Source organism: Accipiter gentilis, chromosome 2, assembly GCF_929443795.1.
Source record: "Accipiter gentilis chromosome 2, bAccGen1.1, whole genome shotgun sequence".
Classification (NCBI taxonomy): Eukaryota; Metazoa; Chordata; class Aves; order Accipitriformes; family Accipitridae; genus Astur; species Astur gentilis.
Window position 1 is genome coordinate 16,322,072 of NC_064881.1, and position 24,378 is coordinate 16,346,449.

Below are 24,378 nucleotides of genomic sequence, written 5' to 3' on the forward strand. Positions count from 1 at the left end.
TTTGAAATCGTGCTCTCACCTGCTACAGAAAAGCCCATGCATCCACAGGGAGACTTGCAGTCCACACCAAAAATTCTGACCCTACAAGAGGCCTGGGGTGAATTTAGAGACTGGCCTGGTTTCAGCTGGAAAAGAGTTAATTGTCTTCCTAGTAGCTGGTACAGTGTTATGTTTTTGAGTTCAGTATGAGAAGAATGTTGATAAGACACGGATGTTTTCAGTTGTTGCTCAGTAGTGTTTAGTCTAAAGTCAAGGATTTTTCAGCTTCTCATGCCCAGCCAGCGGGAAAGCTGGAGGGGCACAAGAAGTTGGCACAGGACACAGCCAGGACAGCTGACCCAAACTGGCCAAAGGGGTATTCCATACCGTGTGACGTCATGCCCAGTATATAAACTGGGGGGAGTGGGGCTGGGGGGATTGCCACTCGGGGACTAACTGGGCTTTGGTCGGCAGGTGGTGAGCAGTTGCGTTGTGTATCACCTGTATATTACAATCCTTTTATTATTACTGTTGTCATTTTATTAGTGTTACCATTATTAGTTTCTTCTTTTCTGTTCTGTTAAACTGTCCTTATCTCAGCCCACGAGTTTTACTTCTTTTCCCAATTTTCTCCCCCATCCCACTGGGTGGAGGGGGGAAGTGAGTGAGTAGCCGCGTGGTGCTTAGCTGCTGGCTGGGGTTAAACCACGACAGGGACCCATCTAACAGAGGAAATGTGATGAACCTGAGCTCCCCACGTGCCAGCTTCTACTCTGCCCAGAAGCAGGGGAGAAGGCAAGTGCAAATCCCTGCTTTCATGAGAGATTTCCATAACCTGATACTTAGGTTTATTCCTATCAGTGGTATTCCATTGGGTTTAGAATGTTGCGCCATGCCCCTGCTGACTTCTGGCAGCTCCTTACTTCGAGCAGTGTCCCTTTTAATCTCCACTCCAAGACATTTAACTCATCTCACTTACTGCATTTAGAATTCAGTGATTTCCCAATCTGAAGGCCTCTGACTAGGTCTGAAGACCTATAACTTTTACCTGCAATACTAGACCTGGTCTGTAGGCCAAAAACCAAACCTGACAAAACTGGCAGTTTATCCTTCACCTTCAATGGGTACTTCTTTTACCTCCTGAAGGAAGCTGGACTTCCCATGGGATAAATGCACCCTTTGGCAATTTTGGTTTCCTTTTTAGATGTGCTTAGGTTAGTATAACAAAAGGACCTTCCTAAAGGTGTCATGGCTTAGTAGTAAAAACAGTCCTTGTGAGAAGGAAAACCAAAAATCTGTGCTCTAGCTTTGCTGTAGGATGTAGTTTTCAGTCACTAACTCACAGAATTACGATAAGGCTCCCACATCCCGGCTCTCATTAGAAGCAGACTACGGTGGTCCCACACATAGCATGGATTTACTTCCCACTCCTTTCTTGATGGACTCTGGTAGATATGACTGTTTAGTGTTGTCTGTTTTGCAGAGAAGTAAAAGACTAAGAAGACACAGTGTGTATTCTCCTTGTCTCTCAGCATGTCTCCCAGGTCCTCCTTGTTTTTAAATTGATTCACCTGCATCCATTGATATATAGGCAAACATATGTCAAGATAAATCTTTCACCTTGTTCTGCACTGACACTTTACAAAGATAACAGCTGCCACTAGATTTTGATTAACCTTTTTAGAAGATCTTTTACTAACCTATCGCCAACCCAAATCTCTTACTGCTGAATGTAATTTGTTCCATATCCAGACAGCAAAAATATCTATGTTCTGGTGAAATGTGTCTTACATAAATTAAGAATTATCAAGTTGGTTTTAAGAACTAGGAGTAAAAAAAAAAAAAAAAAAAAAGATGCTGAAGCATTTACAAGTGAAAGGGATTCCCCCATCTGCATCAGTGTCCTTTAAAGCCTGTGCCTTGAGTCTCTTAGGTGCATCTAGAAAGAAAATATTTTATCCCATATCTGAGTATACTAGATTGCTGTCTGGATTTTGCTAGTGAATACAGTTTTCAGATAGCAAATGATATTTAAGCTAGGTTGCAAAGACAGGCACACAAATCCATTTTTATATATGTCATCCACTTCTGCAGGGATAAAGATCAAAATCCTTAATATCCTTCTTCTAGCCCTCTTTAAACAGAGATTTGCACACAGATTTATTTCAATTCCAGTTGATAATGACTTGTAAGAGTCTTGATGTCTTTGGAAAAATCAGCCTTGGCAGTTCTCCATTGACCCCCATAGTCAAGAGCACCACATCAGCTTGAAAATGGCTTGTTTGTGTGACTGAAAAGAAAATCCAATCTACTTACATATTAGGTCAATTATTTAAATTAAATATTATCATAAGTCTTCATTTTAAGTGTGCTTGGCATGATTTGGGTTTGGTTTTTTTTCACAAAATATCAGCTAAGTATTTATGGCATTGTTATTTTTATTTAACATAACTTGCTATAAGCACAGGGCGTTAATGGATTTACCTTTTGCGTTAGGGGAAACCAGCGTGTGGGTTGTATTTCAGCTACAGTAAGTGGTACTACATTCATGAAATAGCGAAAACTTTTGTGCAGCATAAGTTATTTAGAGGAGAAAAAAAATCAATATAGTGTAGAAAATGACAAGAGTAAACATGGAAATTAACTCCTGGCACATCTTTTGTTCTGAGCTGTAATACTCATATTAAGATTGCCCCTTTTTAATAGCTTTCGAAAGAATTTCTTGCATAATGGCATTTTAGTCATCATGTTAATGTCAACAAACAAGGCAGATTAATGCTTATAATCCTGAGCTGTCTCACACTCTGCTTATTAGCACTGTAGGCAGATCTTCATTAGGATGAATGACATCTGAATCTATAAGCTCGTCACAACAGAGGCACCTTCTTGCTGTGGTGTCACCCTGCAGATGACAATGTCGGCCATTATGAATGACACTCCACAATTCGTTACTTCCTGCCTCAAATTGCAGTTAATCTTTCATCCAAACTGTACACATGTGCAGCTTTAAGTGGGCTATCACAGCAAGTACCCAGTAATGCTGCAAGCACATGGAGAATGACAGAAGGTAAATTGCTTGTCAGGAGGTCTGTATTTCAATTCACAGCATATTCCAAACACGTTGTGGTGAAAGCTCTCCACAACAGCTGCTTTCATTGCTAACTATTTTTGATGTAAATGTCAATAAAGCTCCAGGCCCTTTCATATTTTTGGCCAAGACTGTCCATCTTTCCCTATGCAGGCTGGCAGGTTGGGCTCCATTTATCTACTCTTAGAACATGTCCTATAATAATGATTGTCTCTGGAGACCGTTTAGAGTGATTGAAAGCAGTGATTGGGACAATAGGCTGCTGAATTTCATTGCTGGACTGGGTTGACAGGTGACTGCTTTTATATCCTCTAATCTGGAAGAGATGGAAATAAAAACACAGTTATATCTAATCAACAGACAGGCATCTACCGATTGCAAATCTATACCTTCAGCTTACCCTTCTCATCGGAAGGACTTAACCATGAATTATTACTGGAGTCTCATATTTCTGCAGTGGTCAGAGAGGTTTTCAGAAGAAGGGAAGATGGAGCAGATATGTGTTGCCTCACTAGAAGTGAGAAGTAGGGAAAGAACTAGTCACAGGCCGTATAGCTCTACCAATAGAAACACCAGCTGCTGCTTTTAGTAGCTGCAGTTAAGATCTTCATTTTGCTTAATGAAAATCTCTGGGTGTTACAGAAAGAAGGAATTTCATTTTTAATCAAAGAGGCCATGAATGTTATACATTGCCCATGAATTTTAACATACTGATTGTAAAAATGTACTTTTTTTTGTCTTGCATTTCAGGAAAAGTTCTGTAAACTCACCAAGCCTACTGTGGATGTTTTTATTTTCTTTCATGAAGTCGGTAATGAACACACCACTGGGTTTTCCGAAGGAGATGGAAAGATGATCAGGTAGAATTCTGAGAACAGTATGGCAAATGGCCTAAAATATTCACTCCGCACCAGCATCTGGCTCTTTGGCAGACCCCAAAGACAGTTGTGCTGGCACCTTTGAAATTCCCTGTGAGTCCGCGTAGTTGCCCATGGTTACACAGCAGCTGGGAGCTGGGCTCTGGCTTCTTCGTCTTCCCCACTACCATGTCCCCCCCACCTCAGTTCACCTATGCTTCTGTAAATCATATGCACTTCTGCCCATTAGCGATGCCCGCATTACATCCATTTCCCCCTCTTATTTGCAGATTAAGGGGTAGAGGGCAAGTGAGAGTTTACCCTTGCCCATCTCCTTTTGTCTAAATCCACATTGCTGTAATTTTGTTCATATCTTACACTGATTTTTGTTTACTCAAATCTCAATCTCTACAATACTGAGCAGCTTTCTGTAGCTCTAGGCAATGCTGACACAAGTTGTGAGAATAATGTGACTAAAAGCAGTTAACTGCCCAGCCCCTAGCTGTCAAAGTCAGATCTCTGACAAAAACCTAATTCAAAAAACTCCACGCTGTACTGAGTTCTAGCCTATAATTAAAAAATCACAAACAACAGAATGCTTTTTTACTTCAGAAAGCCTTTAATAACAGCAGTTTTATTTTGGAATTTTGATGGTGTATTGGGTTTGTGTGGCAAAGTTTTGGTAGCAGGGGGGCTAGAGGAGTGGCTTCTGTAAGAAGCTGCTAGAAGCTTCCCCTATGTCCCATGGAGCAATGCCAGCCGGCTCCAAGATGGACCCACCGCTGGCCAAGGCTGAGCCCATCAGCGATAGTGGTAGCGCCTCTGGGATAACAGATTTAAGAAGGGAAAAAAAAGTTGCTGTGACACAGAAACTGCAGCCAGAGAGAGGAGTGAGAACATGTGAGAGAAACAACCCTGCAGACCCCAAGGTCAGTGCAGAAGGAGGGGGAGGAGGTGCTCTAGGTGCCAGAGCAGAGATTCCCCCGCAGCCCGTGGGGAAGACCCTGGTGAGGCAGGCTGTCCCCCTGCAGCCCAGGGAGGTCCACGGTGGAGCAGATCTCCACCTGCAGCCCGGGGAGGAGCCCACGCCGGAGCAGGTGGGTGCACAAAGGAGGCTGTGACCCCGTGGGAAGCCCGCGCTGCAGCAGGCTCCTGGCGGGACCTGCGGATCTGTGGAGAGAGGAGCCCACGTTGGACCAGGTTTTCTGGCAGGACTTGTGACCCCGTGGGGGACCCACGCTGGAGCAGTCTGTGCCTGAAGGACTGCACGCCAAGGAAGGGACCCACACGGGAGCAGTTTGTGAAGAACAGCAGCCTGTGGGAAGGACTCACACTGGAGAATTTCGTGGAGGACTGTCTCCCGTGGGAGGGACCCTACGCTGGAGCAAGGGAAGAGTGTGAGGAGTCCTGCCCCTGAGGAGGAAGGAGCGGCAGAGGCAACATGTCATGAACTGACCCCAACCCCCATTCCCCATCCCCCTGTGCTGCTGGAGGGAGAGAGAACCAGGAGTGGAGTTGTGCCTGGGAAGAAGGGGGGGGGGAGGTTTTTTAAGGTTCAGTTGTTATTTTCTCATTATCCTACTCTGATTTGTTTGGTAACAAATTCAATTAATTTTTCCACAAGTCAAGTCTGTTTTTCCTGTGATGGTAATTGCTGCATGATCGCTCCCTGTCCTTATCTCGACCCATGGCTCTTCTGTCTTATTTTCTCCCCGCCCTGTCCAGCTGAGAAGGGGTAGTAGCTTTGGTGGGCACCTGGCATCCAGCCAAGGTCAACCCACCACAGAGTGGAAAATATTTATTATGTGACAAATATTCATAAGAAATTTTATTTCTCCAAGGAAATAAGATTGGCTCTTTTGAATAAGATTCACATTAGATATCTAATGCGAATTTTCTTCAGAAAGAGAAAAAGAAGGAATTCTTTCCAATTCTTGAATAATAATTTTGTATATACTTTTACTTAAGTAAGTGTAGCTGACATGTTGCCCAAGCAATCCTTTCTAGTTTAAGACCCTAAAATCAGTTTCGAATGTTTAAAACTTGGTTAAAACTATAAATTCTGGGCACCTTGTATCAGATCCTGAGTGCCAGCTCCCCAGTTTGTGCAGAATTCCACAAACCAGGGATGGAAATACTTGACATTTCACAGGCCATGTGAGGAGGCTGGAATGCCAAAGAACATTATGTTTTTTCTTTTTAATGAGGTAGTTTTTCACGAAGAAATACCTGAAGTTTTGATAAATGTATGCAAAGAGGTTATTACAAATTTCTTTAAATATATTGGTTCAACTGACAGACTATAAAGAACAAAAGGAAATAAAAAAAACCACAAAGAAATAGTGTCCAGGAAGCAAGGATACATGAAAGAAATAACCCACACATTGTTTACATACAAATGTTCAATTTCTGTACTATGGGGGATTAACAGTTGAGTTGTGAGAGTCTAGCAGGAGTAGCCCATTTCATGCAACTTATAATGTAGCTGTCATTCAGGCTTTATGTCTTTCCTCATCCTTGCCCCAAAGAAAATTGTGTGTGAGTCCAGATCTCAAATCAGTTGTTTGTTTGGGTTTTTTTCTCTTTTCCTTTGAAAAGGTGCCACTTCTTGCTAAAAAGAAAACTGGATGAAAGATTGATTGCATTGTCAAAAAATGCACTAAAAGCCAGCAAATCCATAATATTTGGAAGTTAGGAAGTTTTCTGCATGCAGTAACATCCACTAAGACATAAAAATAGGAAATTACTGAGTTTCACTACATCACTACAGAGCCAGAAGCACTATAGTGAAAATACAGAATCCTGTTCTAATTTATTATTAAAAAAAAATAGATTTTTTTTTTTCACAGAGGTACTGAAATACTTGAGCTTCCCATCAATAGGGAGAGGATTGCCATGGAAGGACACTCAGAAAGAAGGAAAAGCAGGGAAATGAGTACTGGATTATTTAAACAGGGTACATAAAGCCATGTTGGTCATTTGTAGAAGCATGATTGTTCACTCAAGTAATAGTTTTTAGAAAAATATTGTCCAGGTACTTGCACTAATTGTTCTTAGACTGGTTTTGTGGGCAAGCCACCAAAGAAATCTGTCTCTGCTCAGCCAAGGCAATTGTTTATTAATTTGGAAACGTCTTAAAATGAAGAAAGCCCTTACTGCCTTGCTTTTTGTTTTATGTAACTTCCCAGAACATGAGTTATTGTCAGATGTCTTTTGTAACCAGCTTTCACCTCAATTCTCTCTGCTTATCCAAAAAGATAAATAAAAAATTTGACATATGGTCCCCTGTACATTGAACAACTTAGGTTTGCTAAGATCTTTTGAAAAACATAAGATTAAGCCTGCATAAGATTTTGCACTGCAAAGTGGCACTAGAAAAGGCAGGTAAAGGTGTGGATCTTTATAAAGGTGGAATAAATGTTTTGTATGAGTCCAAAATCTTATGGACTGAATTAGTAAAAAATTGTATACAGTCCCTCTAAATGGACATCCACATCCTGGATTTCACTCTGGCTCATGCATTTGCAAGTACTTTGACTTTCATGGTTCTGCTACAATATCAACTAAGGGGTGAATTCAGACAGTGGACGTAAAGTGGTGCCAGAGCCTTCTTCAGGCCCTTCACCCAAAGGTACAATTCATTGACCCAGAAGGAATCCTGCAGAAAATATGATAACAAAATACCTTTTCTCACTAACGGTGTCATTCCTAGGAGACTTTTCTCTTGCCTCTGTCAGACTCTGGAGGTACTTGCTGGAAGGTCTACGTCTAAAGAGGCCTGAGATGTGCAGATGTAAAGCTGGTATTAAAGCCTGCTGTGCAAAGGCTTTAAGCTGGAGAGGTCTGTGTTGTCTAGACACCTCCTTCTTCATTCAGAAATATCCTAATTTTATATATTTTCTGCTTCTGAGGGTGCCCAGAACTGCCTCACCAGCTGGTGCCCTCTGAAGCCCAGTTGGGCAGAGTGGAGCAGAAGTCCTTGTAAGGTCAGGTCCAGTAGCTGTGTTCAGAGCAATTTGGACATGCCAACCCAACAGGGCATGGCAGAATGGCCAAACAGAAAAGCCAGCAGCCTTGAACACATTCTGTGCAATGAGTAACCTGAGTTCCCCAAAGTGATGGGAATCAAACTACATCCCCTTGACAATGCTGTAACAACCAAGCTGCAGGAAAGGCTGGTAAGACAAGGTTTATTGCACAGGTCATTTTAAGTGTGAAGTGCAAGAGGAAGCCCTGGAGACTGAAGTGGGCAGCAGTTTGGCCATCTTGTCTCCTAAGCACAAGCTGTACCATTGATGGATGTGTTCCCAGAACCTCAGCCATATATCTTTTAGTGTTGATGTGCATGTCCGCAGCAGACACAACCAGGTTTTCTGAATGTACAGTGTGTCCCAAGCAGAGCTGTTACCCCAGCCAGGCTGCTAAACATCTGGAATTTCTAGGCAGGTTTTCAAGATCCTTAAACTCTATCTGGACAATTTTTTTGGCAGGAAAAGGGAATGTATCAAGGGAAAAGTTCAATATATGGTAGCCTTTCATACAGTTCCAGTTAAGAACAGCATGACTTTCTGCATGGTGGCTTAGATCACACAGGCTGCAGATAAACTGCATGTTGAGTGCATACAAGGTATAACTGGTGAGAAGTGAAATGTATTGCACAGTTTGAAACTTTGCAGTGGAAGGGGAAATACACTCTAGCAGATTTCAGATCCTAAATATGGTTCACAATATTATGTTTTAAGTGAATTTTAAAACCTTTTCTGACTTAAAATTAATCAATCTGTAAGAGGGAGAAGATCCTACATGACTTGTTGTTTCCAAAATTACAGTCTCTTCCTTAACTGCATGCTGTTATGTAGGTTAATTTTCCCTTCTTCAGCATTGTTTTGGCTTAGACAAACCCTCCCTTGAACAAACTCTATGCAGAACCCATTCAGTAAAGATTTACGTTAAAATCACTGTCACGGAATAAGTGTCTACCAGGACTAGATGACATCCTTAGTCTTTCCTGGAGGTGTCAGTGGGGTGGAATATGTTAGGTAATGTGTCTGTGCACCCCCCTCCTCTGGTGAAAAGAACACGGTATCCACTGAAGATCTTGAAATATCAATGTTAGTAAAAGCATGGTGAACTGTCCTCCTCATCAGAAGAGCTAAGATCTGATGCTTCTGTTAACAGAGATTCTCCTTGAATAGTTACAGGTCTTACATTTTTTCAGAATGTGATTCAATTTTAATTTACTTCAATTTATCCCATGCAACTTTTGGTACCTCACTAAGGTAAACTAGGCTCAGTGGAAGAAGAGAGAGAGTGGCAGCTCAGGGGTGTGAATCTTAATGCACCAGCACAAAACCCAATCAACCTAAGTTGTAGGGCACCTAGGTTGCCAACGTAGTCACTTCAGTTAAGTGTCTAAAGTTAAATGCAGTGAATCACTCTCAGTCAGGTTAGAGTCAGTGCAGATATAAACTCGCTTCACCACTCCCTGGCATACTGGGGTGTCATGCACTGAGCTGATGTGAAACATTATCAGCCCTGAAGATTGGGTGGTTTATAGATATTCCATACTCTGTGAAGCACTGTATGAAACAGCAGCCTGATGCACTGTGCCAGATCTACAGCTTTCTACCGAAACATTTTTCTGAGGAAAGCCAACAGTCCTGGCCTTTCCAGGTTTGGAATCCACTTGAATAAGAATAATTTAATATAAAAATACTGGTTTTAAATGACTTCTATTTAATTTTGTTCTTCAACAGATTCCACAAAGAAAAACTTCAGTAAGATATTCATTGTGTTAAAATGAACTCTGGCTTCTTAAAATATTAAATAATCCAAAGAATGCTCTAGAAGACTGTCTCAAATGTCTGATAATTATCTGTGTCACATCAGCAATGCTATATCTGTACTGTGATATAGGAAAAGCATAGCGTTTTTGGTGAGCATGTTAGCTTGCAGTTTTAGATGAATAATTAATCTAAACTTCTCTTAAAGACAGATGCAAGGCATAACCTGAAAAAATGTCAAAGCAGTAAAGCAAGTCTTTGATATATGAGGATATGAAAAAGTGTTAGTCAAAGTGTGTAATAAGGTCCTTTTATTTACAGTAAAGTGACTTTTTATTGTCTATAACTTTCCCCTTTAATTGATCACAGTGGAGGAGTTTATGCTTAAGAGAGGAGTTCCAATTAGCTTACATCAAAAAGTCAGGAGAGTTTGTCGCCAGACAGGTGTATCGCTATCCTGCAGCTCCTGCAATTCAGCATAGTGTCAGATACGTGTCTCCTGAAATCTCAAATCAGCTTACTGAAAACACATCTACCATGGTCTTACAACAAATCATTGAGGAAGCAAATTTATGCGATAGTGATTGACTGTTACACAATTAAATGTGATGGCATGAGGTATCAGAGTAACATGGAAAATTTGTCCATTGCTATATGTTATGTAAGGGATGATTCATCCCTGAAAATATCTCAGAGAAGAGGTGCAACTCAATCATCTTCATGCCAACTGCACCTCTGACATGATTATTGCTCCTTTGAAAGCAGCTGAGTTCTTTTCTAGTGGCATCATTAATTTGTGCTATTATAAGGCCAGTACGAAATTTATGAAGACGAGTTGGCATATAAATACACGTCCAGAAGGAATGTGAAAAGGAAATACGTTGAAGTATGCATGATTTCAGGCATCTATTTCATTGAGTAGGGCATGTCTTGAAAAGAACATTTATGAAAATGTTCCAAATGGTGATTGCTGGGGCAATGGTGGTTTTTTTTTCTTTTTTTTTAAAATGTTTTATTGGTTGCTGTCATTGGCATGATGGTAAGGAAGAAAATGAAGAAATGTGAAAGGAGAAGCACAAAACTGACAGCCCATCTTTTCTAACATTGATAAATATAAACACTACTCTAATATCCTATAATGTATTGTTACAATGGGAATTTCAGTTGGTTCATCCTTTCACACACTTGGAGACGGTGGATTTGAATAGTCTTTCTTGGAACAGAACATTGCAAGCAACCAACATGGAGTCTGTTTGCATGACCAGGCAGAGATTTCACCTTGTAAAGTCTGTAACTGGGCTACAGTTTTTGACCGCAGCGTAGATCTGTGCTGGAAATGTGCTGGAAATCCCAAACAACTAGTTCACTAGTTTGTTTCATTGCAACTTCCTTATGAAGTTTTCCTGCTTTGCTGGTTAGTCACTTTAAGATTAGCCAGTCAGAGGCTGGAAATAGAAGAAACATTATCAGATAGAGAGCTTTGAGTTGCTAATGCTGATAAAGTTTTATAAATGTGTCAGAGAATCCCATGACCCACTCACAGAAAACCTACGAGAGAGAGAAAAGTCACCCTGTGTGAAGCAGCAGGAAAAAAATGTAAACCCCAGAGAAATTCCAGTTAGGTTCTGAAGTTCATAATGTTGTGCCTGGGTCCCATACATATGAGGCTGAATTGTAGCCTAACAAAACAAAGCTGTACTCCATAAGTACCACAACGATTGACATTATCTAGTCACCACTGGTTGCGAGGGCTTTTGTTTTCAGAGATGTACTGAACTCTGATTAGAATCAGCGATAGAAATAGGGGAGAAGAAGCATCAATAAAGTTTCAGGCACACTCTGTTTTTTTAAGGGCATAAGACAGGGTAAGAAAAGTTTTCACACACTTTTTGCATCCTGCTGGGGTATTGCTGAAACTTTTGCATCTTGAGTGCTGTGGGCATCACCAATAAACCATGTCAGTCATTTTAGACTAACAAAGTTTCTTGCACGGGTCAGAAAGACCAGGCAACAGATGCGGCACAGATAACTTGGAATGCGTTCCCCACAAGACAGTGAAAAAGTTTAAAAGCCACAAAGCAGAAGTGGCGAGGAGATAGCTACCTCCATGCTCAGTGTATGGGCGTGGATGAGTCAAACAAGCACACAGCAGGAAGCTGGCTCCTAATTTTCCCAGCACACAGGCTTGCGTTTATTAGCAATTCCTCCTCACTTTTGTGCAGGCACCAAGTCCGCGCTGTTTAGCTGGCTGCCGGCAGGACGGTAGGTTGGGATGGGGAGGGAAGGGTTGAGGAGGGGAGCGCGGGAGCCCTTGCTCTGGGGTGGTGGCGTGGGGTTGTCAAAAGTGAGCAGCCGGCACTGCAGACAATTGCGAGCAGGGGGAGAGCACGCGCTTCTCTCGTGGCTCCCTTTGATGCCTGGATTAGATCCTCTCTTGGACCAGCAAACTCTAACACCTCTTCTGAAATCAGCTCCAACTGGTGATGAGCTACATCTGGCCTGTGAAATGAAAATAGCAAAACCTTTGATTGAGTCCAAGTTAAGTGGATCTTCATCATCTGCTCAGTCAACTTTTGCCAAGATGAATGATACTATGACAGTATTCTAATAATTTCTGAGGTGGATTCCCTCCTTTTTTCATCCATCTGAAGAGAACAAACTGCAAACACTTGGAAAATTTACTGCTCTGTGAGGGAGGAATTTTGGTCTTCATTTCGAATATATCCGTGGCATTTCACTGAGTGAAATGGAGCACTGCGTGGAAGCCTGATTCAACATAAAAACACAGACCTTGGTGTTAAAAGGGGGGATCAGATTTTTTTAATGTGTCACAGTGCCTGTTTTTACATCATTTATATTTCAGTGTTTTTCCTGTAAGCAGTTGTTATATTTGACAGGACTTGGACATTTTCTTTTCAAAGAGCTTTATCTGCAGATAAACTAGCCTGACAGAAAGAATGGTTTCCCTTTGCCACCTCTACCACAAGGCAAATAAAAACATATCTTTACTAAAACATTCACAAATGAGGATATCAGACAAACAGAAATTTTGGCACTTAGAGGGCAGCCGTACAATGACCATTTGTGCTATTCCGCAAATTTTCTGGAAAGCGTTGGACTTCTGTACTTACCTTACTGCACATTGACTCTCCAAATGCTAAAGCTAGCTATTAAATGACTCCAGCATAATTTTCTATCTATCAGTCTTTCAGTACCTGAGGAGATATGCAGCAGCCATGCAAAGCAGACACCTGAGGCTTGCTTGCCACGGTGCCCGTCCATGGCAGGCACAGAGCACACCGGGAGTCTGCTTCCCTCCTGGCCTTTCAGTTTCAGTGTAGGTCCCAGTATTTTTCCAAATGAGGTACCCAGATATCTACGTAGTGATAGGAAAACAGTCACCTCCTAGATATGAGAGTGTGAAATCCCCTAAAACCCAAATTTTTCTCTCCGTCTGGGCTCGGGCATCAGTGGACTATTCATCTTCCCCAGGTCTGCAGAGCATGCAGAGAACATTTGCTTCACAACCCAAAATTCACTAAGAGCAAGACTAAAGCCACGAGAGGCCAAGCAAAGCAGTCTGGCTGGCTTTTTGGCATGGAGCTATGGTAAGACCTAGTATATCTCAGCTTCCCACTTTACTGAAAATGTAGAGTACTACTGTCCTGCAAACCAGCAGCTGAGCTGTCATTTCTCTTTCTGCCTCTCCCTTGCAGTCCGATGTCTGCCCTGGCTGATTAAGCACTAGCAGCTCTTTCCTGACATAGGAGAGTGGAATAATGCTGTACCCTCTCACATATTTCAGTAATGGGATGTTTCTTTTCCCTGCATCAAACAAAAGCATGTTCAGCTTTTTTCCTTCAGTTGATAGCTAAGAGATCAGAGGAGATGTCTGATTTTCTAAATACCACATTTGGCACTATCTTTCCCCCTTATCCATCCTCTCACTGGCTTTAATTCCTCTGTTTTCCTGTCTTTTTTTTCTTCTGTCTTCCCTTTTCTTTCCATGTCCTCTTCGTGTTTGCTCTTTCTTCATGTCTTACCTGATTACCTTCACCTTCTTCAGACCCGCCTGCTGGCCCTGTCTCTCTGAAGTCATTTCTGAGGTGCTGTTAGCCGTCCCTCTCCTAGGGTGTCTACAGCCATGTGCTTTTTTTTTACTTCCTCCTGCCCCTAAGGCAGACTGCATGCAGTTTTCGGGGTTGTGCTATTCCCTTTTAAGGACACCTTGCTGCAGCCACGTGTCAGCGTTTCTGCTGGATCATGGTGCCTTTTGATGCCGAGATGCCACCTCACCAGAGTCTGTACAGTTATTCAGTGTTGTTAGATTTGATCCAAACCGCTTTTAGGATTTGGGGGCCCAGCTGGTGGTTTTGAAGATGTGGATAAATGCTTTGAAGAAAGGAATGATAAATTTGAACTAATCAGATTTTTGTCAAGCTATAACAGGCTATAATGCAGTTGCCAGCAACGGCTACAGAAAATACTCTTTTCTCGAGTCTGGCCTTCAAGAAGTCTGAAACAATGGTATAGGTAGAGGGTTAAACAGATAGTTATGCATTACGTTTTGTTATGGAGAGGGAAAATACAGAATATTTTTTATCACTGGGTTTATTCAGAGCCAGATTTTCGAGGGAAAGACTAGTGATTAGTCTCAGTTTAATCGCTAGTGGGAGATAGTTCACATTACCAAATGATTTGATGTTTCAGCACAAATGACAAACGGTATTCAGAGAGGTCCAAGACTCTGTCAGCATGGCTGGAGACTAAATCACCTTTCCTCTTTATAGTAGATTGAGTTGTCCTTCCAAATCGGGGTTAAGGTCATTGGCAGGGCAGTCTGAGAATGAGAGCATCTGTCTGAAATATACCTGGACTGTGGATGTATTCAGAAATTCAATTTCTGACGCTGCCAGTCCCTTGACCTTCACAAGCACACATGCTTACCAAAACATATGAAAATAAAATAAAGAAAGAAAGCCTGGATATTTTTATCTGACTTCAGCTTCAAACTCCTCTGAATGGACCAGCAAGAGCTGCTGGGTAGCATACATCAGAGAGCCAAAAATAAACTTGTGCCATGGAGAAAAAATAAATGCATTTTATCTTAATTCTAGCATAGATGCCCCGTTTCCTTTCTTCATATGCACACACCACTCTGCCTGCAAATTATCTGAGGTCCCCTCACGCTCCGTTGACGACAGCTAGACATTTTCTAAAGTCCTTGAGCAATCATGCCTTGGAGTAGATATACTGAAATCACCACACCAAAGAGACAAGCGCAGGAGCCCTAAATACACGTTTGAGCGTTTTCCCCCACAAGTTGACTTTGGGAGGGATGCTTTGCATATGCTGATGAAGTGCGGGCTTCGACTGCCTGGGGAGCCGGTGTCCCTCGCAGCCGAGCGGCGCTGGCCCGTCCCGGGGGGCCACGGGGCTCCGGAGGGCCGTGCTCGCGGGGGCTACCTGCTTCGGCTCCACGCAGCAACAGTGAGAGCCATATGTGGAGCTGCAGGAAAACAGATGCTGTTTTTCCATTTGTGAAATCAAGTTGTTGGAAAGTAGTCAGCTTTCCGATGTACAAGAGAGAGCTCATCCAATCAACCCGCAGACACAGTGTGAGCTTATTTTTTTTTAAGAACTATTTGACAATACTTCCGTCTTATTGGTGGCTGGAACGGTGTAAGAAATAACGGTACGGAAAAAATCAGCTGATAAATGGCTTTGATAATAGGCAATTTTTTGATGGCCTGTGATTTTCATAAACAAAGGGGGTGTGCGACCTGGATTTTGGCTGCCAGATCTGCTTCCAGGCACACATCTCTAGATGTACAGTAGGTTTACTGTAACATCTTGACTTATTGTATAGCAGACATAACCACCTAGTTAGATTTCTTCTTACCCTCAAAACAATTAATAACATCATTCCCCTAGGATAAAATGAAGACAGTGTCCTGTTGTCAGATGAGCCTCAAACATGTTTATGTTAAACCCACAATAAATACCTTTTAGTTGCTTACTACCAACTGAAAATGTGTGCTATAATAGCAAACTGCCTAATTCTTAAAAAAAAGTCAGTTTATAATCCAAAGTGGTTTTCTAAATCACTGTGACATAGCGAAACATAACTTTGTGTAATTTGTTGTCCTTTAAATATACAAATTATTTTATGAGAAATGCAAAAAATTAAAGTATCAGCTGGCTCCAGTGGCTCCAGACTGATAAAAGGCATCTTTTCTATTACTCTGATTAACAGGACAGTGTAAGACACTAGAAACAAATAAAGACGACTTACTGGAAAACAGCAAACAAAGACTAGTGTTATTTTACCAGGATTATGCTGTTAACAGTCTGTGCCAAGATCTTCAAGATATTTTGTCAGCATGTTAGGATCCTTCACGTTTCTCTGCAGCATATCTGTTTTCCACTGTTTCAGAGCTGTGGGAATCTGTCCTAACTTTAGCATCAAATCTCTCTTTCCAGCAACATACCTCTTCCATTGATTGTATAAAGAGTTTAGGATGTTAGCTGCTCTGAATTACATCTTGGATGTCTGAAATAGATGGGGTAGGAAGTATGTAATCAGAAGTCAGACTCCAGCCTGAATTTGTGTCAGAAGGCAAAAATTATGCTAAAGCTAAATCCAGAAGATTTAGCTGCATGCAGACTTTGCCCATGTCTTCTGAATTTCTTTAATTAAATAAACTGTTTCTCACTGTTGCAATGGAGTCCTTGTTAAAGGTGAGGATCACAGCCACATCAGTGCAGACAATTAGTGTCCTCGGGGGAGATCTGTATGGCATTGCAAACATGCCTAGAACTAAACAAGAGACCGTGTGGAGGCACAGAGGTAGGATGTATAATACATTTTATACATTACCATTCTTGTTACTTTTAAAAATAAAAAAATATCATATAGCTTCACACTCTGGGGAAAGGACAAAAGAACAAACGCAGTGCATCAGACATGCTGCTTGATGTGCTGTTGGATGCTGGTCAGATGTGAAGATTAAGAAAGCAGTACAAGAATATAGAGCGACAAGAAGTCTGGAGAGCCGAGATTTCTTCAGCTGCACGTTCCTACAGCTCCAAAAGCAAATCACCCCTGTTCTTGTGATTTTCAGTGGCTTTGTCAAATCAGAAGGAAATGCAAACTGAATATTCAGAAATGTTTTCTTGCAAGTGATATACCTTCATCCAAACTCTCAGCTTTTCCATTTCAGCTGTTTAAGCATTTGATGAAATTAGGAAATGTGATTAGAAATGGGAGAAATGTAATGCATATACTTGCCTTAAAAAAAGCAATTCAAGCATAAGCTATATGCATTATTCCACAAATAGAGGACACTCACCTTACTCCCGAACCCCTACCCCCCCCCTCCCAAAAAAAAGTTAAAAAAAGTATTTGCCTGGACAAATAAAATCTGATGGAGGAAAGCTTCTGAAACTCTCTTTAACCCAATTTTTTTTTCATTCTTTACCAAATGGCAGCAACGCTCTTGCAGTCAATTCACATGAATAGCCAAACTTCAGACCTCAAAGATCTAACAAACTTTTGCTTAATTTTTTCTTTCATCTGGAATTCCTACTTCTCTGAAAGTGGAGGCAGAGATACATAAAATTTCATAACAAAACTTGCACTCCAAAATAATGTATCTAAAGGATGATTTGTATAAAGAAGCTATAGAAAATATTGAGAGTATGGATTTGGGTTTGAAAAACAATGGCAGTTCTGCATAAGGTCTCCAGTTAGCTGCATTTATTTTTGGAAGAGTAGCTTTTCTACAGCTGTTTAACCCACCTTGAAAATTGTTTATTGAAGTTCCACGTGTGGATAAGTCCCCGCTTATTTTTTCAGCAACAGTCCATAAAAACCCCCAGACTTCAGTTATGTATTCAAACTCATGGAAATGCTAAGTCCATGGAGGTTCACCCATCAGTATTTTTCATATATATAATTCATGCTCCGTGAAATATGAAAACCTCAGCCAACATGGCTGCAAATCTGGTCATCACTTTGGTTACACAGAGGTCAGGTGACATGTGAACCAGTCACTCGCAGCGTAAGATGCATTTTTCCCTTGACAGCATGTTCAGAGCTAGCTTAAAGGGCAACCCATCCATCACAGTGCAGTGCAGTGGTGGATCCACCCATTTAGGTCCCCTTCCGTACTCGAAGCCATTGAGTTATGTTGAATCAGTACTAGTTTCACCTAATCCAATACCCAGCTCCATCTGTGGCTGCCTGAGCATGCAAAACCATCTGGGGTCTGATGTGTCTTGTACCTGAGACTGCACGAAATGCACTGCTCCGCTCTTGCCCATGTCACTTTAAAAAGGGCCTCCTTTTCCCCGTGGCATTTTTTTACATGATCAAATATCTGTGGAAATTTTGGAGATGTGGAGAAAGTGGCTGATGGGTAAGGTTCACAGGCCTTGGAAACCTTTTTCTGTAGAAGATTAGTAATTTTTTCTCAAAATATACCCTTATCCCAGAGTCTAAATCTTTCTTCTTTTTCAGCAGTTGCAGTTTCTGTAGCCAATTACAAGTCACTTGTAAAGGAAATTGTGTCCATCCCAAAAATATGTGGAAAGAATTTAAACTATCCCATGAATGAGTCACTACCCTTGTGTCAGACTGGGCTACACAGGGTAGGTAGAAGTGCTGACCCCTCCACCAGAGCACACCACTGTGAGCAGTCAGTGCCAAGTTACTTCCCATGGTTAATTCTGACTTATAGAAATATTCTTGACCTTGACTGCAACTCTAGATTTTGTTTTTACTGTTGCATGTACATGGGGTTGGGGTTTTTTGTTTTTCTGTTTTAACTTTACATCGTGTTGGTTTGGGTTTTTTTTTTTTAATCTAATAAGGAATAAAGGAAAAACAGTTTGAATCATGTGTCCTGTTGTGGGGACCAAGTTAATTAAAATCCTGATGTATATATACAGCTGATACTCCTCACCCTAATGAAGAACATTAATTCTAGAACATGTGTGGCTGTAGTCACATTGCTACAAATTACTGGACTCTTTCCTTTATCTGTTTCCAAGAAAGTCTCCCCCGGTTAGTTAGGAAAAAAGAAAAATATGACGCCTTAGTTCTAAGCAGCATAAATTACATGCATCAATCAGAGGAAGCTTAAATTAAAATACACATTTGGCAAACAAATATGAATATGTTGATCTCATCTGTGAATCAAAATGATTTAATGCCAGTACTGACCCCCCACTGATCAACATGAAGGTCACTGCAAACTGCTTGATTCTCATTGAGAAATGTTGTCGTGTCTGTTAAAGATGCAGTTTTATACATTCCCTAATGCTCAATCTAATCGGTAATTCCAGTATAGCAGAATTGATTTATTTTAGAAAGAAAACACAGAATTCATTTTTTGTATTTATGTAATCCAAAACAGATAGCTAAATTAAAATGTTAAAAAAATACATGTGGTTTATGGGTCTGGGCTGAAGGTTTTCCAATGTGTTTATGATGCTTTCCAATCTAGAGGAACACTATTTGTTAAATAGAACGCTACACCTTTCAGATACCAAGTGATCATAAATCAGTCTTCCCTTATCATCCCGTGCATGCTTTCTGGCTATAGGAACAACTAGTTTAACTCAATTATGAGGCAAAATGTTGTTATGAATGGGTAAGCCAGGGCCAGTTGGGTTTTCATTGCTCTCAACGGTCTCAAGCAAACAGATGAGTAGGACAGTGGTCTTACTGAAACTTGAACCAGTCTCTGCCTTTTATAAGGTCTTTGCCTGCAGTTAAGACATCTTGGAAGCAGGGCTGGAGAAAGTCAGCATGGCCCCAAGGTACATGGCACTGAGGAAGGAGGAGAGTGACGCTGTGGTGCAATGGTACACAGGCTCAGCAGCTCCCGTCGCTGGGTTTCAGTGCTGTCCCCGATGGGAGTAGAAGCAACAGGGAGCAACATCAGATTCCACCCATGGGGACAAAGTCCCCAGTGAGACACAAGGGAAGAAGTCAGTCCAGGAAATTTTTCTTTCTGCATCAGACTCAGTGGATATAATCCAGGAGGTTCAGATGTATTCACGCATGTATGGAAATGGGGTTTTCTCATAGGTATGAATGTTTTTGCATTGTTGTCTGTGAAGCATTGCACATCCTGAGTAAACATTTCACACCTCTGTAACCGGGGACTACAGCAGTGGTGAAAGCCAGCTTCTCAGTTCTGCTAAAAACCAGAGTCCTTTGTGGTTACAGTGTGAAATTATGACTTTCAATATCCAAGACTAAACATTTTTCTTTCTTAGATAATCCTTGCCGGTCTCTCTTCTTAAGAATTTTTTCCATCAGAAGATTTTTGCTATTTATTTCCCTCTTCTTCTCCATGTGGAGCTGACGTATTCTCCATGGCTATTCAATAATCAGGTCTTACCTTCTAAAGCTCCCAATAGCCCACCTGCAGTGTGAAAATCTTTTAGAGTGTACTCCAATTTAAACTATCTACTGGGAAAAAGCAAGAAGAGGCAGATTAAAAATGCATTTTGACAGGAACAGATCAGAGGTTCACTAAGGAAAAAAATCCTTATGAAATTACTGTACACCTTGAACAAAGCTTAATTTGAATCTTTGGATTTTGGATGAGAAGAAACAAGAATTCACTCATCTTTTTGCTTCATAAAATAAAACCATCAAAAGTTCATGCTAGTTTAACATTCCAGTGCAAGCCACAAATGAGCTGTTGGCATCATGGAGTTTATTAAGGTCTCACTGGCCTTAGTGAAATTCTCAGATAAAGTGTTGCAGAACAATGCTTTACTGAGGGATGACACTTTCTTTTCTGCTCTCCCTATCACATAAACACATACTACATAATGTAATAAATAACAAAATTAGGACAACTACAGTTTATCACACATCTTTGGCTACCTTCTCTGCCTCCATTTGCTATCTTACATAGTTTCCTTCCTTGGTCCAGCAGTCAAAAATCCCTGAGCAGCCACAGGTAGCCTCTATTATCAGGCTTGAGCAATTGGATATAGAAATATTTTGGGTCTCTCAATACAAAGACAAATTTGTCATTCATCAGCCCTACACACTTGTACATAGAAGTTAAGCTGGATGGCCTCTGTTCAAGTGAAGCATCTCTCAGTCCTAGGGATAAAAACCACCAATGTTTGGTTTTAAAGTTGGAGAGCAGGTAACTGTGGCTCTCAGGGTGGTCTCAGCCACTTGCTTTTAGACCAAGGCACGTTGGAATAGTAAGCCATTGCAACAGTGACCTGGATTGCTAGATAGACCATTGTAGATACACCTCAGCAAGAAGTAGAGGAAGTAGATATACATGATATGCAAGTCTGTTCCGCACTTTGGGGCAGAAAGACTTTTTCAATTAAGAAATCAAACAAGTGAATCCACCTGTTATGACAGAAAGAAGTATGGCATTGCTAGATCACACCCCTACACCTCGAGTTGCTTCATATCAAAGCCTGCTGAGACGGAGCAAATATCACCTTGCCTCAGTGCCTCGGAAAATTTCAATATCCAGAAATTCTAACATTTTTTACAAACTGGAAGGTCATGAAGTTATGTAAAGGAAAAATTTCCTGATCTCTCTTTTGATGAAAAATAGATATGATAAACGTATATAATGCTCTTTCCAGTTCCATATCTTCAAAGCCAAAGTTTGCCCATCACCAAGCTGTCAGAAAAGTCTGGGCATTGATTATTTGCTAAAAGTCACAGACTGCTGTCTGTATGGAGTCTCTTTGGTTCAAGCTAATCCTACCTCTAATATTGGGGAATGAGCAGGTCTCACTGTTCGCCAGCATTCATGAGTGACTGACTTCAAATGCAGTGTGAAGACACAAAACCAACTCTAACAGGCCAAGGCTCAGAGAATGGTATGAACATGGCCATATTCTCTGCTGCAGCATCTGCAGAGCCAAGCAAAGAAGCAGAGCTGACTAACTTAAAGCAATTCTTTTTCTTGAAAACTTTACTTCCCTGCTCTGAAGAAGGCAGCCCATCTGAGAAAGCATCCCTGATACAATGATGCTGGAGCAGATGCTGGTCCTTCTGCCATCTGTGATGGAGTTCGGTGCAGTCACACACACAACCAGACAGTCCACAAGATCTGACCACTGAAAGTGAAATAACCCCTTCGATGATAGTGTATCCGCTGCACCTGTAGAAAATTAGGGCCTTTGCCACTGCTTTCACTTTAACCAGTACCAGTACAAGATTTACATAGGAATTTTATTCCTTTTGAAGCTTAAGATGAAAGTGCCAGGAGCCAGAGACATCATTTCAGTGTATAGGAAAAAAGAGAAGAGAGAAAAGACAATGGCAAGTCAGTACTAGCTTGCAAATGGGGAATGATGTTGCTAGCAATTTTGGTTCATGAAATTCCATGTCCTTGTTGAAAGTAAAATTATTGTAATGTCGAATGTCTCTACTTTTTATCTGCTACAATATGAAAAAGGAAAGGAGCCTTTCCCCTATATAATTTTGGTTTCTCTCAAAAGGTTCTGGTTTAGCTATTATTTTATTTTTAGTCGATGACTCTTCTAAAGCAAATTTTTTAGCTTTATTTGCAAGAGGAAGAAGAAAGGCAGATTTTATCTGCTATGACACACTGGTCACTTCTTGCTGAACAAGTGCATCAAAACATCATACTAAGATCCTCTTACTCAATAAAGTAACTTTACTTTTGGATGAGTTTCAAACCGCCTTCGCTTTGCTATCATTCCTAGATTTAGTCAAGACTGAATAATTCCTCACAAAATAAACTTTATCACTTGCAACATTGATGGATATTTATTTATCAAAAAAGAGGAACATTGCTCTTTTAATATATGCAGATTAGCTCTTAACTGATAAACAATTTCCCAGCTATGCAGCTAGAACTGGTTGATCAGAAATAGATATATGTGTTTGAGCAAGCTGACCTTCATCTATTGATCAAGGGTAGTTGGCAAGATGTTAAGTAATAGCGTTCTTGGCTTCACACATCACTTTCATATTGATAGTGTGGAATTGTTTCCGAGTCCAATACATATCTGCTGGTGAAATACGGGAACATATGAGTCTAGTCAGTCACACCCAAAATATTGTGGAAACTAGGAGCAACACATGTACTTCCTTGAATTTCTCCCACCGGTACGGAGCATTTGGAAATGCAGTGACTCTTTGGATAGGCACTTGCTCGGTATTTAGCCAGCGTGTGGCATCCCCTGTTACAATCTGGAAATCGCTTAAACCGTTAGGGAAAATCAGCTGGTTCAGTGACAACACAAAACAAAATGAGCCTCTCAGTTAAAGTTTCATTCCCAAGCCTTTTAAAATGTCCCTGTTAAAACTATGAGGGCAAAATGAACTCATCTTCCTAAATGCATCAAAAAGAAGGAAGTAAGACCACCCTTCTCTTGGGGTGCAATGTATCCTGCTAACAAGGGTTAGTTGTCTTCTCTCACCTTCATCGTCAAACAGACTGTTCTGCAGAGTGGTTTTTGTGTATTGCTGGGGAATAAACAAGCCAGCAGTGTCCTGCCTGGCACCCACACTGTGTGGTTGAAGCGGAAGAACTGCTCACTGTAGAATCAACTTCTTACCCCTTCCTGTCTTTTAGCAGAAGAACATCACCTTCAATCTTTAAAATAGATAGAAAATACTTTTTATTTGTTCCAATCTCTCACTGAATACAAATCAGGGTATATAGCTCTGCAATGGCTCTACAGCTAAGAACTATTATCCATGTATTTTGATAAGTTTTAACAGTGATGGTCTGTACACCTCAATTTCCTGTTCTGCAGTGCTAAAACTTAAGAAAATAAACCCCAAGGCTTAGTAAGCATCCTTTAATCAAATAAAATTGTCAGTATGAATCTACCTATGCTAGCGTAACCTTATAAAAAATGTTTGATAGTAGCTTTTGGCACTGTGAAATCTAAAACTGCAGTACACTTCAAATTTTGTAGGATAAATTCGATACATCAGTGACACTTTGTGTTTATTTTTTCTTTATTTATACGCTTTTTCTTCCTTTCTGTCTGTTTTACAGTGTTTTCTCATCCTTCTCTGTGTAACCCTCACCATTTTAATTATCTGTCTGCTTTATAAAATCATGTCTAATTAGAAGATTTTAAATTCCTCATTACAGCATATTCTCATGCAGAACTTGAAATAGGAGTGATTATGAACTGTTCTAATAAGCACCAGATTTGTGCTCTTTAAAAGATTGGAATTGTTGTTTATATCTGTATGCACATTAGTTTACCTCAAGATGTGTTAGATTACATTAATTATCTTTGCATCTGCAACAGGGAACATTAACAGTGGATGCAAACATCATTCCTCTGAATTTTTGAAAAGTTCTTTTTTTTCCTTGACACCATGTCTATCTGCTGTACAGGGAAATAGGGAAATTTAAGACGGATGGGCAGAACTTGCTGCTGGAACCCGCAAGACAACTATTTTTCATTTTGCTGCAGACTAATTTTAAGTGTGACATCTTGTCTCAAGGAGCTTTGAGATACCATATTGCCAACTCATGCAACTTACCTGGACAGTCTGGAAATGTTGAGTGCAGAGCAGAAAGGATAAATCCTGTAAGGATTAGCTCATACCTTAAGGCAAGAATGTTGACTTACATATGCTAGTCAAAATGATGGTGGACACTGTTAATGTACTTGC